Source organism: Chelonia mydas, chromosome 8 (assembly GCF_015237465.2).
Source record: "Chelonia mydas isolate rCheMyd1 chromosome 8, rCheMyd1.pri.v2, whole genome shotgun sequence".
NCBI lineage: Eukaryota > Metazoa > Chordata > Testudines > Cheloniidae > Chelonia > Chelonia mydas.
This window is the reverse complement of record NC_057854.1, coordinates 95196256-95214024: the sequence shown is the minus strand read 5'-3', so window position 1 is coordinate 95214024 and position 17769 is coordinate 95196256. Positions and strand designations below refer to the sequence as shown.

General features: G+C 43.4%; 1 protein-coding gene and 1 long non-coding RNA gene across 2 annotated transcripts in view; both read left to right on the top strand.

Annotated features, from left to right (window-relative positions):
- Positions 1–11056: 11056 nt before the first annotated feature.
- Positions 11057–13780, top strand: LOC122461444. Its single transcript, XR_006283331.1, has 3 exons — positions 11057–11191; positions 12557–12668; positions 13438–13780. It is a non-coding gene; the product is annotated as an uncharacterized LOC122461444 (long non-coding RNA).
- A 3030-nt stretch (positions 13781–16810) lies between these two features.
- Positions 16811–17769, top strand: part of ZYG11B (zyg-11 family member B, cell cycle regulator) — a 60372-nt gene continuing 59413 nt past the window's right edge. The window contains exon 1 of the mRNA XM_043521099.1: positions 16811–16950. The gene's annotated coding sequence lies outside the window, so the exon portion shown is untranslated. The remainder of the gene's footprint in view (positions 16951–17769) is intronic.

Genomic DNA, 17769 nt, shown 5'->3' with positions numbered 1-17769 from the left:
GGAGGATGGACGAAAACACCACTTGCGCCTCAAACTCCTTTCAGAGTAACAGCCGTGTTAGTCTGTATTCGTAAAAAGAAAAGGAGTACTTGTGGCACCTTAGAGACTAACCAGTTTATTTGAACATGAGCTTTCGTGAGCTACAGCTCACTTCATCGGATGCATAGCATATTTGAACATGAAAGCTCATGTTCAAATAAACTGGTTAGTCTCTAAGGTGCCACAAGTACTCCTTTTCAAACTCCTTTATCCTTCTTCCCAGAGCCACGTAGTCTGCAGTGATCCGCTCAAGGTCATTCTTGGCAGTATCATTGGTGCCCACGTGGAGAAGCAGGAAGGGGTAGTGATCTGAGGGCTTGATGAGTCTCGGCAGTCTCTCCGTCACATCGTGAATCCTAGCTCCTGGCAAGAGCAGACTTCTCGGTTTTCCCGGTCGGGGCGGCAGATAGATGACTCAGTCCCCCTGAGGAGAGAGTCGCCGACCACCACCACCCGCCTCCTCCTCTTAGAGTGGTGGTCATGGAACCCCCATCCCTAGGACAGTGCATCTCATGCCTTCCAATCGGCGGAGTCTCCTTCTGTTCCCTTCCCTCAGATGTATCATCTAGTCCACTCTCCACATTAGTACCTATGGAGAGAACATGAAAACGGTTGCTTACCTGTGTCTGCACTGCTGGTACATGGACGCTCCCCTTTCTTCTTCTGGAGGTCACATGCTGCCCAATTTCTTCACCGTCCTCCTGTCCCCGCTGCGCAGCCTGCTCTGAATCTTCAGAACATTGTGTCCGTAGAAACATATCCTGACATCTGTCCAGGAAATCTTCAGTTTCTCTTATGCAATGCAGGGTCGATACTTGTTTCTCTAGACCTTGAACCTTCTCTTCCACTATGGAGACCAGCTTGCACTTTGTACAGACAAAGCCGCTTCTGTCCTGAGGAAGAAAGACAAACATGGCACATCCAGTGCAGGTCACAACAGCTGAATGCTCCCCATCCATATTACCTTCCTTCTACGAGCTTCCTCAGGAGTTGTAGTAACTACTCAGAGAAGCTGGCAAGATGTAAGCCTCAGTGGGCTCTCCCCAGGCGAACTCCCAGGCAAACTCCCTCTGTTAGCCACTCTGCTGTTCACCGCTCAGCTGGTTCGCAGCTTACTGGCTTTTTATAACAGTCAGGCCCACTCAAGGCTCACCTGGAAAAAAGCACTCCCAATTCACACTTTTCAAACAACCAATCAAGCACACGGTCAAACTGCCAAACTGTCCCCACAACAGTCAGAAGTCGTTCGATAACGTCCAATTTCTCCTGCACCGAGTAAGCCTTCCTTTTGCCCAACCTTTTTGACATCTTTCTAAAGATAAATACAGTACTGTACCTGTAAATTTTTATTACATTACATTTGTATGGTGTTCTAGGCCTATAGGAATCGTCTTAGGGCTTGTCTACGCTACCGCACGGGGTCGATCTAAGATACGCAACTTCAGCTACGTGAAAAGCTGACGCTCTCTCATCGACTGCGCTTGTGCTCCTCGTTCTGGTGGCATACTAGAGTCAACAAGAGAGCGCTAGGCGGTCGATTTATCACGTCTATACTCAAAAAAATTGTACTGTACTTAAATTTGGGATCCATGGCTGTGACCGTGTTATATCCGAATTCACGTTGTATAGATGCGCGTTCTAGCAAGGGTCCGGTGTAGTTTAATGCAAAGATCATGCCTAGTTTCATGCATTAATTTCATGCATCCTACCAACATGCACATAATCTTATTACATTTGCCGGTATGGGATGCATCAGTAGAATGGCTGTTGGACTTTCTTTTTTTTTTTTTAATTCATTCGATGAAAAGAAAATGAGTACAGGTGTAGTAACAAAAGTCAATGCACACAAACAAAACCTTCACTCTTAACATACTGTGAGGATAAATATTATCATGTATGTAAGCCAGAGAAGTAAAAAAGTGAAAGGGAGAGTAATCAGCATTTTCCAGGTAGCAGACAGAGGATAGAGAAATGTCCCTTGGATTTAACTAAGAAGAAATAATTAGTGACTTTAATAATTTTCAGGATATTTCTTGCTTTCTGATGTAAAATACTTGGTATCATCAATGGATCTTTGGGAGGACAGACATTTGCAAACTGTTCTTTTTAACACTAGCTTCCATTCTGATTGCCCCTGGTTTGTATGGATCTTAAATAGTGTGCACCTTTTCTTCTTCACCTGTGGGGTTTTGTGGAGGGAGGGAAGGTTGTTGTGTATTTGGTTGTCGTGGTAATAGAATGTTGTTGTTGCTATGGCAACTGAGTTAGATTATTAGGGGATAGCCCAGCCAGTTTTGGCTGGTTTTGGTCAGTTCAGTGTGTGGCAATAAATGGCTGCTTTTAAGGGTTACAGCCAGGGCCAGCTCTCGGCACCAGCTAAGGAAGCTGGTGCCTGGGGTGGCGCTGCTGAAGGGGCGGCAGTCCGGCTGCTCTTGGGGTGGCACTCCAGCAGCAGCCCTGGCGGCAATTCGGCGGCAGCACCTCTCCGTTGTCTCCCGCGGCGGCGTATTCGGCAGTTTGGGGTTTTTTTTTGCTGCTTGGGGTGGCAAAAACGTAGAGCTGGCCCTGATTACAGCTCTCTGTGTCTCAAGTGATTTCTTCCTAAAATTGCTGACCCCAAGGATACAACAAAGGTTACTCCATTTTTCTGTAACTGCTCTTTCCTTTGTGTCTCTGATTTGCACCAGTTCTTCAAGCACTCATTTCTCACCAGCCCATCTCTTCCATTAGCCAGCATTTTCTATTAAGACTTTGCTCACTCTATCTATGCCTGTCTGTGAGAGGGATTTTTTTATGAATTGCTACAAAAGGAAGACAGTTTCTAAGAGCAACACTTAAATTCAGTCAGTCACTCTACATAACTCTTACTTTGTGGGTATTGGAATTGGATGGAAGAAGTTTGAGTGCACTTTTGTATTTTCCTTTGCAATTGATTTTTGGAGCTTGACATATGTATTTTCATAAGTATTTGAAGCTTTGGAGAAAATATATAAGGCGAGGAGAATGGAAAAACTATTAGAAAGACCTGGCTGTGTGAGAAGAGATCTCTGTCACTGGTCTTTTTCCTGTATACCAGATTCTGCCCCTTGTATTCACACTAAATAATACCTTAAGTCCTACCGAATGTTAGGATGGCAGAATTGGGCCCAGAGTTTGCTCTTTTGCCTTTTCAGTTAAGTGAATTTCCAGAGCAGAAAAGACATTAAAAGTTCTCCTGAAATCAGAGTAAGGAACATAGAACGTTTTTTAAATTCTCTCATTTATCAAGCTGTACAGATAAAAAATTAAAAATGAAAACCAACCACTGGTTTGCAAAGTTATCATAAATCTTGCTGTAGTTTAAGATCAGAGAAGTGAAGAAGTAATGTTTATCCTTGACATTTTCATGCACAGTTCTAGAAAGTCTTTATTCAATAGGTAAAAGGAATGGGCAAGTGATTGTTTGTCACAGCAAAGATCTCCTGTTCCCAGGGAGACATTCAATCAAACTGAGCTTCACCTCTACTTCCCCTAGACTGCAGAAGAATTAATGCAATAATGTTTGCAGCATAAAACTAGACAGGAGCCTATAATAATCCTGAATCCAGATGAAAAATATTGTATCTAGAAGCGTTTGACATCTGTTGAGTTGTTTAAAAATACTGTTACCTCTTTTGACCAAAGTGGTTAGCCAAAGTTTGGGTTATTTCCATTAGGGGGAGAAATTGAGGATGGAGTCTGGCATCTTTGATTCAATCTTGTTAATTTGCAAAGAGTATACCAAGTCCTGGTCCTCTGAACACTGCAGGAATCAAACAGCAGGAGAAGGTTTCTTTGCCCACAGCTCAAAGCTTCTTTCAATCAGCACTTGACACAAAAAGTTCTCTCTCCAAGCTTTTCTCAGGGCCATTCTGCCGGTTCCTGTTTAGGCAGTGTCAAGATGTTCAGGTTTATTTTTAACTTCTTTCTCCCACACAGGCACTCAAACAATACGCAGCAAAAACCTTCACCCGAAGAGTTCTAATTCCTGAATGGACTCACACATGTCTTTCTTTTGGAGGGTGACATGTGCCTGTGTTTTAGTTTGAGGCCCCTTTTGTTTCTGATATTTATCCTGAGAAAGGGCAGCTGCGACATTCAACAGTTTCAACAGTAAGGTTTAACCCAGCCTATAATAACACTTACCCAACTTGTCTCCTGACTGTATGTGCTCCTGTAGAAAAGCACTAGGCTTGAGAAATCTATTACATATTGATTAAGAGACTAGAACTGATTCATGGCAATATCACAAGGTCAGCTGTTCTTGTGAGATCTTTCCTGTCTTAGGCCATATCCCAACCAGATGTGGAAAATTAACTCATTAATGCTCATAAAGTGGAGATCCTCAGGTGGAAGTAACCATACAAGTTCACACTCTGACATGATGAGCTGCTTACGCATATTCCTTCTTCAGGCAAACTCCTATCAACAGGAGTAAGGGCCTCAGGATTTGGGCCATTATTTTTAACGACAAGGATATTGATTATTAATTAGTGATGGGCTTGTACTAAAAACCTAGTTCTGAATATCCCAGAGTTTTGGGATAAAGGGAATGGGGCTGGAATTCAAACTCAAATCCAAATTTCACTGCTATCACCTACCTGTATAAGGTGCTGAACCAACCCTCACCATCTAAGTTTATCATCTGGATCCAAGTTTTGCAACTCAGGCTCAATTGTACTATTATCTGACAGGGTTGTTGTAGCTGTCTGAAGCATTCCCAGAATCCATTAAAGGCTGACAGGTACATTGGGTTGAAGGCTGTCTAAGGTAAAGTGCTCAGAATGGATAAAAAGTTAGAATTATCCATATGTGTTCAACAATAAAGACCAAATGTTCTCCTGACCTTATAGTCCAGGAAGACTTTTATATGCTGCCCTTTTGACATGCTGCTCTACCATTCTAGCAGTTTTTTCTGACTTCTAGCATGTGAGGAGCATATCCTTGGCCATTAGGCCATGCCCCATTGTACCTGGTTTATCTGGGCATACAGTTATAATCATTAAGATAAAGACATCTGGTTTCAGTTCAACAGCAGTTTTAAATACCCTGTCAATTGTGATGCCTCTTTTCTGACCTGAGAGATGAGCATTCCCTAAATACAACCTTGGGGGTCTCCTGATGAAATTGGCAACACCCGCACATACTAGCATCTGTCAGCTCCACTATATACATCCTAGACTGGATCCAGTGAAGCAGAATAATGATTTTTTGGTGCAGTGAGTGTGCCTCTCTGCACACACATAGAGATGCTTTTTTAATACATTCATCCCTATTCTTCATAGCCCTGACATCCAGTTTAATCATGAAGCCTCTACCCAACATAGCCTCTTAGGACAGTAAGATTAATTCTTAAGCCTACCTCAGAGACTAAATCTTAGGTTCTGATCTACTGGAGTCCACCAAGAATCTGAGCAGGTGGTAACTCACTCTCTCTGATTTGGTACTGAACTGATACACTGGCATAGATGTGAGGAGGTATGTGCAAGTGGAAGTTCTGTCTTTCTGTCGAGTATTAAATCGGCCAGGGCAAGCTTAGGGATGGGTGTGAGAACAGTGTGGTCAGATATGGATCCTACCTGCTTGTAGAGACCCCATGGTGACCAAAGTGTCAGAGCTGGGAGCATCAGCAATAAAATACATTTTTCTTTTTTAAACAATAAGACAGCAGGGATGAGAGCATTGTGAAGAGAGAGGTGAGCAACAGTAGATTCCTTATTGGGAAGAGGGGAGGAGGGATTGAAGAAATGCACCCACTGGGCAATTCTTGCATGTCCTTTAAAAATATATAAGACCAGCATTGAAACCAATGTCCTGATGGCTCATTACTGCTGTTATTTAATATCTGTACTGGTGCTTTCCAGAGAGGATAAAGTCAAAGCCCCAAAGAACTCTTCTTTAGGTTGTATACAACATGGTACAGAGAGAGATGACATCACAGGAGTGAGAGGAGTGAGGCCTGGGCTTACTTTCTCATTTTTGGTCTTGTTTTTTTATTTTAGTATAATTTAGATTTCCTTGAGTTGATGTATGTGGGAGGGGTTGAGGGAGGGGCATTGTTCAGAAGCTGTGGAAAGGCCATTAAAGATCGCAGGGTATTGTTTACAAAACTAAGGATGATACCCACACAGTCCTGGGCAAATGGTTATTTTGTGTAATTACATTCAACCTAACTACATTCCCTCCGCAATTTCAGTTAGATACAGCACTCCTCATTTCTGATTGACTGGAATATGGAAAACACCTTTAGAGAGGAAACTTGGAGCTTATAGTAAGTTATATGTTCACCACTTCATGCTCCGTTAAAATGTGAAGCAAGAGAGAAAGCTGATCACTGCCAGAGTGCTGTTTTGTGTAAAATATAACTGCCATATATGCTTATATCTATAACAGGCATCTATTTACTGCCAATCCTTGCAGTATCTAGGCACATCTTAGCCTATCCACACTTTCACTGACTATCAGTCAATAGGAGGAATCAATGAGCTTGACTATCTTTTGTTGTGCAGAGTATGCACGGTGAAAAACAGATGTGCTAAACACTGTGCAAGAAAAGTGGAGCCCAGGATACACCCTAATGGGACTGGCGTGACATAGTAGGTGTGACAACAGGAAGTGCATGATTCCAAAATAAAGGATCCGAAGCACTGGCGCCAGAGACATAGGAGCAGTCACATTTGGTTTCTGGGGGCTGTGGAGACCTCATCTGTGATGTCCCATAGTAACAAAGTTTGGTCAGTTGTTTACTGTTTTTGAAATGGATGTTCTTTCAGCTGCTAGGAATGGTTGTGATTAGTCACTGTGCCCTCCTACAGGTAAATAGCTATATAGCTATCCTTCAGCCTCATGGCTCAGATGAACATATTCAGAGGGCAGCTAAACACAGCAAAACTGTGCAGGAAGCTGCAGCGCTGGTGGAAAATAACCTGGCCAAGTTTGCAGAGCTGCACAATTCTATATTTTAATAGCAAATAATTTAGTGCCTCAAAATATCCACATGCCCAATTGCAGATAGATGCCCATTGGAGAAAGTGGGTTCACCAATTAAGGGCCATAACAATCTTAATGTTGTGAGTTGGGTGAAACATCATTGAAACTGGTGAGTGTAACAGCCACCCTGGGCATAAATGTAAGAAACAATAGGGGCATCAAACCAAGACACTGCCCCAAATGAAGGCCTGCATGTCTGTTCAGGAATATGAATTATATGGGCAAAGGGGTTTTACTGGGTACTGTTTTGAGTAGAAAATGTATATGAAAGAGAGAGTAGAAGGAACACCAAAGAGAAAACACAGGGAAGATAACTGAAAGCCACACAGAGCCTGAACAAGCATCAGGAGCGTGGCCCTGAGAGAAATCTAGAGAGAGTCTTTGGGCAGAGTGCTGGCTAAAAGAGGCTTGGAGCTGTGAGTAAAGAAACTGTCTCCTGCGGTTTGATTCCTGCTGTGTTCAGCTGAACAGGACTTCGTACCTTCTTTGTGAATAAACAGGATTACACCAAAGATACTGACGCCTTCAATCTCTCCTCCTAACAGAAACAACGTGCAGAGCCCAAACTTTGGCTAACTGCTCCAGTGAAAAGGGGTAAAATAGGGATATCCAGTCCAATGACACAAACTTGCATTTGGTGCCAATTTCAGGCTTTGTCTTGAAATGTGGGTACCACTGTTACTCTTACGCTATGGTAACAAGGTGGTCAGCTTTGCTGTTTGTTCCCCAGCCTCATAGAATCATAGAATATCAGGGTTGGAAGGGACCTCAGGAGATCATCTAGTCCAACTCCCTGCTCAAAGCAGGACCAATCCCCAATTTTTGGCCCTGTCAAGGTTCCTTCTTCACTCTGAACTCTAGGGTACAGATGTGGGGACCTGCATGAAAGACCCCCTAAGCTTATTCTTACCAGCTTAGGTTAAAAACATCCCCAAGATACAAACTTTGCCTTGGCCTTGAACCGTATGCTGCCACCACCAAGCGTTTTAAACAAACAATAGGGAAAGAGCCCACTTGGAGATGTCTTCCCCCAAAATATCCCCCCAAGCCCTACACCCCCTTTCCTGGGGAAGGCTTGATAAGAATCCTCACCAAATTGTACAGGTGAACAGACCCAAACCCTTGGATCTTAAGAACAATGAAAAATCAATCAGGTTCTTAAAAGAAGAATTTTAATTAAAGAAAAGGTAAAAGAATCACCTCTGTAAAATCAGGATGGTAAATACCTTACAGGGTAATCAGATTCAAAACATAGAGAATCCCTCTAGGCAAAACCTTAAGTTACAAAAAGACACAAAAACAGGAATATACATTCCATCCAGCACAGCTTATTTTACCAACCATTAAACAAAAGGAAATCTAACACATTTTTAGCTAGATTACTTACTAACTTAACAGGAGTTGTAAGTCTGCATTCCTGATCTGTTCCCGCAAAAGCATCCCACTGACAGACCAACCCTTTGTTCCCCCCCTCCAGATTTGAAAGTATCTTGTCCTCTCGTTGGTCATTTTGGGTCACGTGCCAGCTAGGTTACCTTAGCGTCTTAACCCTTTAAAGGTAAAAGGGTTTTGCTTCTGGCCAGGAGAGATTTTATAGCACTGTATACAGAAAGATGGTTACCCTTCCCTTTATATTTATGACAGCCCCATATCCCTAAATGGTCCCCTCAAGGATTGAACTCACAACCCTGGAATTAATAGGCCAATGCTCAAACCACTGAGCTATCCCTCCCCCCTCAAAGGTGCTTGTTTCACCAGTAATCACCATCCAATTCATTTCAACCGTGGGACCAGTGTATATATGGGCCCATGGAGAACAGAACAAGTTAGAACTGCTGAGTCAAGAGAGCTGCGCCTGCTTTTCCCACTATGGCTTGTTCGATTTTGCGCTCTCTTTATTGTCTTTTCTTATGCATGTTTTTAGCAGGACCATTTTTGCTCTAAACATGTCTCCCTTTCCTTTCACCATGTCATCTTTTCTTACAGCCTTTCTACTTATGTGCCACCTGAATTTCTGCTCCTGCATGCCACTAACCTTTCATGGGATCATGACAGCACCCTGGTTTCTGGATATACTCTCCTGCCCTCTTACACATGAAAATAACACGCTTTATCTCCAAATGATCAAGACAAATGTTTTTTTTTCCATCCGTATGGATCAAGCCCAACAGCTGTTCCTTCAGCCACACCAGTGAATGGTCAATCTAGTGCTAACATGAAGGGCAGGTCACAGCATACTCTGCAGACATTTGTTAGATATAATCAGTATCTCTCAATAATTCTTTTGGCTGCCAGATCAGAGCATCCCACTTCTTTTTGTATTAAGGAATTTCAATAATTTTTTTCATTTTTGGAATGAGAATGGTTTGGTCTCCTCTTGAGATCTTTTTCATTTGCTATCAAATGTCCCATGAAGTACCATTTCAGGAAAGTCTTTTCAAAATGACATTTGTTTGCCCTGCTCTTTGCAGTCCTGCCATAGAGCCTGAGTAAACGACAGTTTAAATTAATATTGCATTGAGGAAACTGAGTGCAGTTCTCTTTCTCTAGTCAAATGTCTACAGCAAAGTAATGTTCTCCCACATTCATGAAACACAACAAAGGGACCCTGATTCAGAGGGAAAGATGGGGTTTACAATTTCCATAGAAACTTAATAACAGCGTGATGAAAGGATTGACACAGAAGCATGAGGGCAGGCCCATATACTGAGCAATCATTATAGGATCTGAGGAGAATGCTCAGAATACATGCCAGAACATTTGGCAAGATGACGAAATGCTGAAAGTTGGACCACTAATACCATAGTGATGATTCCTGTTTGCTGGTCAGTTCCCCAACGGTGACCTATAAATTCTGTGGCACAGCAAGTCCAAATATTTACACCACGTACGCATATTTCAGAAAAAAATGGACATGATTTATAACTAGAACATACCTATTATTTTATATTCTTTTTTCTTTAAATGCTTTCAGCTGCTGCTTATAGGATGGATATAAACGCTTGAATCTTCCCTCTAATATTAATTCAGTTCTCCACTTTCATCACCACAAACCCCTTCCCACTATGAAGTTCTGGGAAGGCTGATATTTCTACAGCCTTAAAGGCCCAAACCTGCATGATTTATAAATGATAAAGCCAGAAAGGATCATTATGATAATCTAGTTGGATTCTTGCCTAATGCAGACCTTAGGATTTCCCCCGAATTTAATTCCTATTGGAACTAGAGCATATCTTTTAGAAAAACATCCCAGTCTTGATTTTAAAATTCCCAGCAATGGAGAATCCACCACAATGGAGGTGACCCATGGCGGGAGCACACATGGTCACGTGCCACCCCAGATTTCTTGGGCCACCTCTTGCCAAGATGTCCAACAGCAAGGAGGCAGCAGCTCCCCATGGCAGCGGCACTCAATGTGTGTTCATGCAGTACGGGGAGGGAGGAAGCAGCAGGGTGCTGACTGTGGGCTGAGTTCCCCCACCCTGCTCCATGGGGTGGCATCTCCTTCCCAGCTGCTGGAGTCTCAGTGTTTCCCACTGCTTTCTTTGCAGACCACCTGCTGAGGTGAGTCAGGGGGTGCATCTTCGAGCTTGGGAAGAGGAGCTTCTTAAAGTACAGGTGTTCTCTACAGCCAAGGATCATTGCATCTAGATTGTTTTATAAATTGGTGTGGAGCTCTGGTGCTTGAAGGCCTGCACTTGGTATTGTTGGCAAATGCATTGTCTGTAAATGTCAACAAATAAAAACAGTTTTTAAAATAATTTGAACGTTTATCACCCATTGTGATGGGGTGGACTAGGTCCAAAGGCCCCCTGCTGGAGGTCTCATGACCCTGCCATACCCTGCCTCCAAAAAGGGCAATGGAGAGGTCCTCCAAGCTGCCTAGAGTGGCTGTATGGGACCCAGCCAATCAGAAAGGGGTGCAGGGAGCAGCCAATCAGGGCCCTGCATGCTAATATAAGAAGAGCTGTAGGGCTAGAGTGTGATCAGTTTCTTGCTAGAGCTGTAAGAGAGTGGGTGAGGGAGGCAGATGGCAGGCTGAGGGAGTTTCAGGACCTCAGACAGAGTGGTGCTGGCAAAGGCTGGGGGAACGTGGAGGCACTCTGGGCTGGTTGCTGGGACTCAACCAGGACAAGGCCCTAAAGTAAGGGTGAAGAATGTGCTGGAGCCATGGGGAAGTGGCCCAGGAAATTGTAGCAGTGATGTAGTTTATGTAAAGAGTTGTGGCAGATGGCTGCTATCTATAGGGTCCATGGGCTGGGACATGGAGTAGAGGGTGGACCTGGGTTCCCTCCACCAGGAAAGTGGCCTGGATTTTGATACGTTCCAGAAAGGGAACTGAACTCTTTTAGTGGCCCAGCTGAAGAGCTGATGCCAGAGATGTGAAGAGTCTCCAGGAAGGGAGCTCTGGAGGATGTGGCCCTATGCCAGGGCTGGGACTGCTTGATGAGCAGGGACAATTCAAGGGAGCCCAGAAGGGGCTGAGAGGCAATTCAGATTGGGTATAGCAATAGGCCCTGTTGGACTGATTGAGGAGTGAGCCCAGGGATAGGGCTGCGGAAAGAGACATAAGCCTGGTTGGACTTGTATGCCTGAAGCGGTTTGATTTTTATCTCCAGTACAGACTGTGTGACTTGGCTGGGTCTCTGAAGACTCACCACAAATGCTGGAGAGACAGTGCAGGCACACACTCAGCCAAGGGGGTGCTTGTGAGAGATGAGTGTGTAATGCCAACAGACCCTGGTTGTCAGCAGGTGGGATTGAACTGGGGACCTCTGGAGCTTAGTGCATGAGCCTCTACTGCATGACCTAAAAGCCAGCTGGCTGTTAGCTAAGGCTGTAGAGAAGATTCATTTTATCTCTCTCTATGTGGTCATGGTGCCACTAGATGGGACAGAACACCACATCCAGGAGGTGTGTGGGTTAAAAAGTACCCCCCCATTACACCCATGCAAAACCTAAGTAAAAGAGTTGAGTGCAGATGACCTACTTGACCTATGGGGATAGAACGTCCCACAGGAACATGTCCTCAAAGATTTAGGAACATTATTGCTTCTACCTGAGAACTTAGTCCTACTGTCTTTACTTGGGCAAAACTGTTGATTTCAGTGGGAATTTTACAGGACTAAAGGCTGCAAGCCACAAAATAAAGTAAGATTCAGTCTTTGCCATACAGAGCTGAACATTTCCACGGTACATATTTATATTGCAGTGCCCAGAGGCCCTGCTCAGGATTGGGCCCTCATTGTGCTAGGCTCTGTAAAAATTGAATGAAGCCTTAGGGCCTGATTCTCATTGCACTAAAATGTGTTAAGGCACTACAACAGTTTAAATGGGTGTGAATATAATTCACTGTGCATAATTTACTCAGCCCAGACTAGATAAATGGATGGATAAATAGAGGGGGGATCCCACTATATAATTTCTTCTGTTTGTTTTTATCCAGTCACCCATTCTTTTCTGACCCCTCAACCTTCAGGTACAGTTTGATCATATTTTTCTCAAACAGCTCTACCATGGACCTTCTCCTTTGATTTACACCCATGCAAACTCTTTCACTGTGAGGCAATCACCAGGCTACAGCTGAGGAGGGCAGAATGTGACCCACTGTGTGATAAAAAGTGAGTAAAGTTGCTTTGCTTTTAATCCTATTCCCAGGCTGAGCAGTGCAGCATGCTGCGCTTTCCCTTTGCAATTTACAGCAAGAAATAGGCATCTGTATTTGCTGCTTTATAATTCAATAATCCATGAATAGAAAGAACATCATAAATCCCCATTGCCAGAAATTCATCTGTCATTCTCAGTAACATGACCAAGTAGATGAGAAGTGTTCCACGCTCCACAGACTACAAGCAACTTTCTGAAAGAAAATTCCCCAGAGTTGTTATGCTAAAGGTCTACAGTTAGTCTTCCAGGTTATATCTGCTTTCCAGTCTTATACTATCTTGGATTCAGCTTAGTGAACAGTTACTGAATCAGAGAAATAAGCGTTGCTCTCATTCTTAAACATCAAAAGACAAGTAAAAGAACCTTATCTTTACCGCCATATTCCCCAAGACAACACTGCTGCTTCTGTACATAGTGCCTTCCAAGGAAGGCAAGCCAAGTGTGAAGCTTGGATTTCACCTCTGTGCAATATTGTTGGCTGTTTCCTGTTGAGTCAGATGTCTTTGCTTACTGCTGGATAGCATTTATTTCCCTTGTTATGTTGCCATTGCAGTGGACAGACTGCACAAGGCTGTTCTGCATTCTGATAAAGGAAGTTGTCTTGGGCTTTCCCAGAGAGCAAAACTTAGTTGACTCTGAAAAGTGTAACTTCCTTGACTAAGCTTCTTAGTTAGGTGTGATCTCATTAAAGTGCCATAATGTATGTGCGTGATGGGTCTACAGGGAAAAATGGCTAAAATGAAAGCATCTTGGATCCAGTCCTGGAGGTTTGACTAAGGCGAAACTCCAACTGAAGTAAATGGGAGATTTGCTTGAGTCCAAGATCAAGACCCTTGTTCGTAAATGCATCCCAGAACCACTGTGGAAAGAGAGATAATCAGCTGCAAGATGTGTAATTATTGCTATATTCTAGTTAATGTATCTGTGTATATTGCTTTTCATACCTGCACAGTGTCTAAGGCAGTATCTGTCTGCCTTTGTGTTGCTTATCTACTGTACAAATTTATCTACTGGCTACAGTAAGTCATTTATACAACACAATAAAATAGACCTACAAATACAACACAAAATTATATCTATCCCAAGGACATTCGTTTGACACATACGTTGGGATATTTTTAGAATAGGGAAAAACATTTATAGAACATTCAGGTTGGTCATTGCAGGGATCCCATTTTCCACATAGTTTATATGGCTGTTTCTTGTCTTATTGACTAGCTTCTCATTCGTGTTATAGTTTAAACCTTCAGTGATTCAGTCTTGGAGCCTGGGTAGATTTGGGAATTTCCATCCCCTTGAGTGATGAATCTGTTTTGTTAATGGGGCAGTGACAGTCCAACTCTTGCAGTGAGAGTCTAAGGTTCAGAGTTGTGGACCTAGTGGTTAATTTTCTACTCTTTTGTAGGGAGTTGATGATCCAGCTTAGGATGACAAGACCGTGTCAGTATTAGGGGCTTTGTCTTATAGGAAACTATATATCCCTAACCCACCAACCCTGCCCGAAAAAAGAGTGTCCCAATTTTTCACACTGCTATCTGGTCACCCTAATCCAGGTGCTGTTCTTTTCAATACTTGGTTGCCATTTACATTCCACAAAACCTATTCTTTTTTGTTCATTTCATTGTCCTTCCACCTTAAGAACCAACTAAGTTGGTGGTTTTGCCAAAACTGTACATGTTTAAAGTCTATTTTGCAGACCTACCAATTTAACAAAGTATTCTATGCTTTAACGGATGTTTGAGTCTTCTGTATTTCCAGGCACAACCAGCAACTAAGTACTTTTAGTCTGAAAGACCCCTTGGGTTTTTTTGCTCTGTTCCTCTAAAACAAGAAAGAACACAAGTAAAGACTCCATGAGAGATTGCATCCTGTACGTCCTCGTCCTCCCCCCCCCCCCCCGATGGTATAATAAAATGAACCCAAAATGGCTGCTTGTCTCAGCAACTTGCAGAGTCCTTAGATTTAAAGGTAAGGTATGCTGCGGGGGGGGAAAAAGGAATAAAAGCTACATGGCTAAATACACCGTAGTGTAATTTGTTTCATTGTGTTAACTTTTCATGTTGCAGAAAGCTTTTACTCTATTATAGCAAAGCATTTGGGACATTGATATAAAATGTACTCTCAATGTAATTTTTTGAAATGTAAGCTTATTCTGTGCCTTTCATATACACTTCAGTGGCATGACTCCTTAGCTTCATCTGCTTTCAAGCCCTTTATTTTGATGCTCATATGGAATTGGCAAGGTCAAAAAAGAACTTCACCAAAACAAGCTGAAAAATTTACCTCCAGATATAATCTTGCTAAGGACTACAGTCTATTTGATACCCATTTGTGACCTAATGATCGATAGCAGTTTCAGGGGGCAGTGATGCAGCAGGTGTCACTCTAATTTATTCTTAACATGATTGAGGCTAATGTTGTGTATTCAATTAACCGAACAAGTGCAGAATGAGTGAAGTGGCACAATGCAGCAGAGAAGGTATTGCTACTTATCAAGAGCTGTTTGATTATTAGAGGGAAATAAATGATCGGAAGACAACACATCAAAGAAAGATTGTGCATTACTCTACAGTATAAACAGTTTTAATTTTTCTTATCCCATTCAACTTTTACTACTAATACCTCCTGGGCCATGATGTGGCTACCACATCTCCCCACTAATATACTAAATAAATGTCAGAAAAATCATCCAAAGCCAGTTTTTCTTTTGGTGTTTTCTAGGTGGTAAACAGAGATCGGGGTCTTGTAGTTGTAGCCTGGAACGTAAGACTCTCATATCGGGCTCCCACATTGATATGTTGTATGACCTTGGATAAGTAACTCAATCTCCCAGAACCTTAATTTCCACATCTAGATAATGAAGACAATATTTATTTCCCTTTCAGAAGTGCTCCAAGATTTTTGTAAAGCACTTTGTACTTCTGCAGTGCCTTCCATTCAAGAAACTCAAAATATTTTATTATTATAAAAGGCTCTAGTGGTAGGAGAGCTGAAAAAAATGAATTTGAATGCTCTAACTGCCTGATCTATCAAGGATCCAGGGAGCAGGAATATGGGAATGTAACCCAGGCTATATCTAATTCATGTAAACACACTCACATGCTCTTGCCATGGCATAGTGTGGATGTAAAGGACTATCTGTTGGAAGAGTCTAGGCCACTGGAACAAGTAATCTATGAACAGTATGAGTAAGTCTGGGGTCCACTCGTACTTGAAAAAATATAGGCCCAATCATGGCATTTGGTGCACGTTCAAGTAGTGGGGCTAGCACTGGTGCTCTCCATGGGCAAGTGGTAGATAATGTTTTCCCTTCTGTCATTATAGAACCAGTGCTCTAGCCTGGGGCTAGAGGTGGCACTGAGATGCTGTCTTTTCGGGTGGAGAGGATGGACATAAACCTGAGCTGACTTTTTGTGGTTATTAGAGAGACTCCATAAAAAGGGAACATTTTGCAAGACTAGGGCTAGCCTTAATTAAAGTCTGAGCATGATGTAGTTGCCCACTACCTAAATTCTTCTTGGTTTCCACTGGATGTGTTTTTCCATTTCCTGTCCTAAACTGTTGTGTATGTGCTTAAATAGTGTTCCACCCTAGAAACACTAGGCTGCACTTCAGTGATAAATGTATTCTGAGTACAGTTTGCATTCAGTTTGTGAAGTGATCTTCAGCCCAAAGGACTCCCGACTGATACAGAAATGTACAGGGTTTTCTTTTGATTTCTTTGTTTTAATTTACAGAAAGTCTTAGAAGTTGCTAAGTAAAACCTTCTAGGATACATATTCAGCACCATACTTGAGTTTTCCCATAGGGAAAATGCAGTTCTGGTAGAGAAATTCCACCATACAAGTAAACAATAGAGTATCTGTTATTATTAAATCATTCATAAAAATCACCATTTGAAATCACCACTTCAGAATGTTCCTGTAGCAAGGAGGTGTGGCCTCACTCAGGGACCAACATGGAGGGAACACCGCAAGCTGCCTGGTGGGCGGAGCCAGGAGGACCACACCCTGCATAGCAGAAGGGTGGGACAGGAAGGGGAAGTATAAAAGGCCAGCTCAGTTGAGGGTAGAGCTGCTGAGGGAGACAGATGTATCTTTACTGCTGCTGGAGTGGGATGCTGAGGAGAATTGCGGCTGCCCTGAGGGCTTGCATGAGCTTCCTGATGCTGAGGAGCTGCTACCGCTACCCTTGGTGGTATATCCCTGGGAGATGGAGGACAACCCCTGAGAGCAGGTATGCCCAAGGGGGTGAGTAGGAAGAAGTCCAGGGAAACTAGACAACAGTCTGGTTAAGAGCTGGCCTGTACAACGTCAGTGTGTTGCAGGTGGATCCCTGTTGACCCAGTGGCAGGCCACTCTACCATTGTTAGGGCCCTGGGCTAGGACATGGAGTTGGCTAGGCCTGTGGGGGCCCTCCTGCCTGCTACCCCAAGAGTAGCAGTACTCCCCCTCCTTAGTCCAGGAGGCCTGCATCAGCCTACAGTCTGCTGAGCTAGGACACAAGACTCCATGAACCCTGCCTGAGCCCCCTAGACTGTGTTTGGGTGCTGGACCCCTGCCAGAGCCCTAATGACTTGCTGCTCTGCTCTGACTGAGGACTTGGGATCATATATTGCAGGTGCTCTGCCCTAACTGCAAGTCAGAGCCCTGGTAGCTTGCTGCCCCACCCTGCTTGAAGGCTGGGTGTATGAACTACGACAGCTCTGCTTGACTGCAGGCCAGAGCTCTGACTGTTCACTACCCTGTCCTGCATGGGGGCTGGGCTTATAAATTGGTACTGCTCTGTCCTGACAGCAGGCTGGAGCCCAGACTGTTTGCAGCCCTACCCTGCTTGAAGGTGGGGCCCATCAAGTACTGCTGATTTCCACCTGTCTTTGTTTTGAGCATACTCTGGCAGACCAAACTGAGGTGTGACCTCCCTGAGAGGTGGATGTGGAGGGACAGCCATGACCACCTACAGTCCCGCATTCCATATCTCACAGATTTCTTCCCAGTTGATTTGTGGGGCGGGGGAAAGGATATGAAACACTACATTTTATTCACCACACAGTGT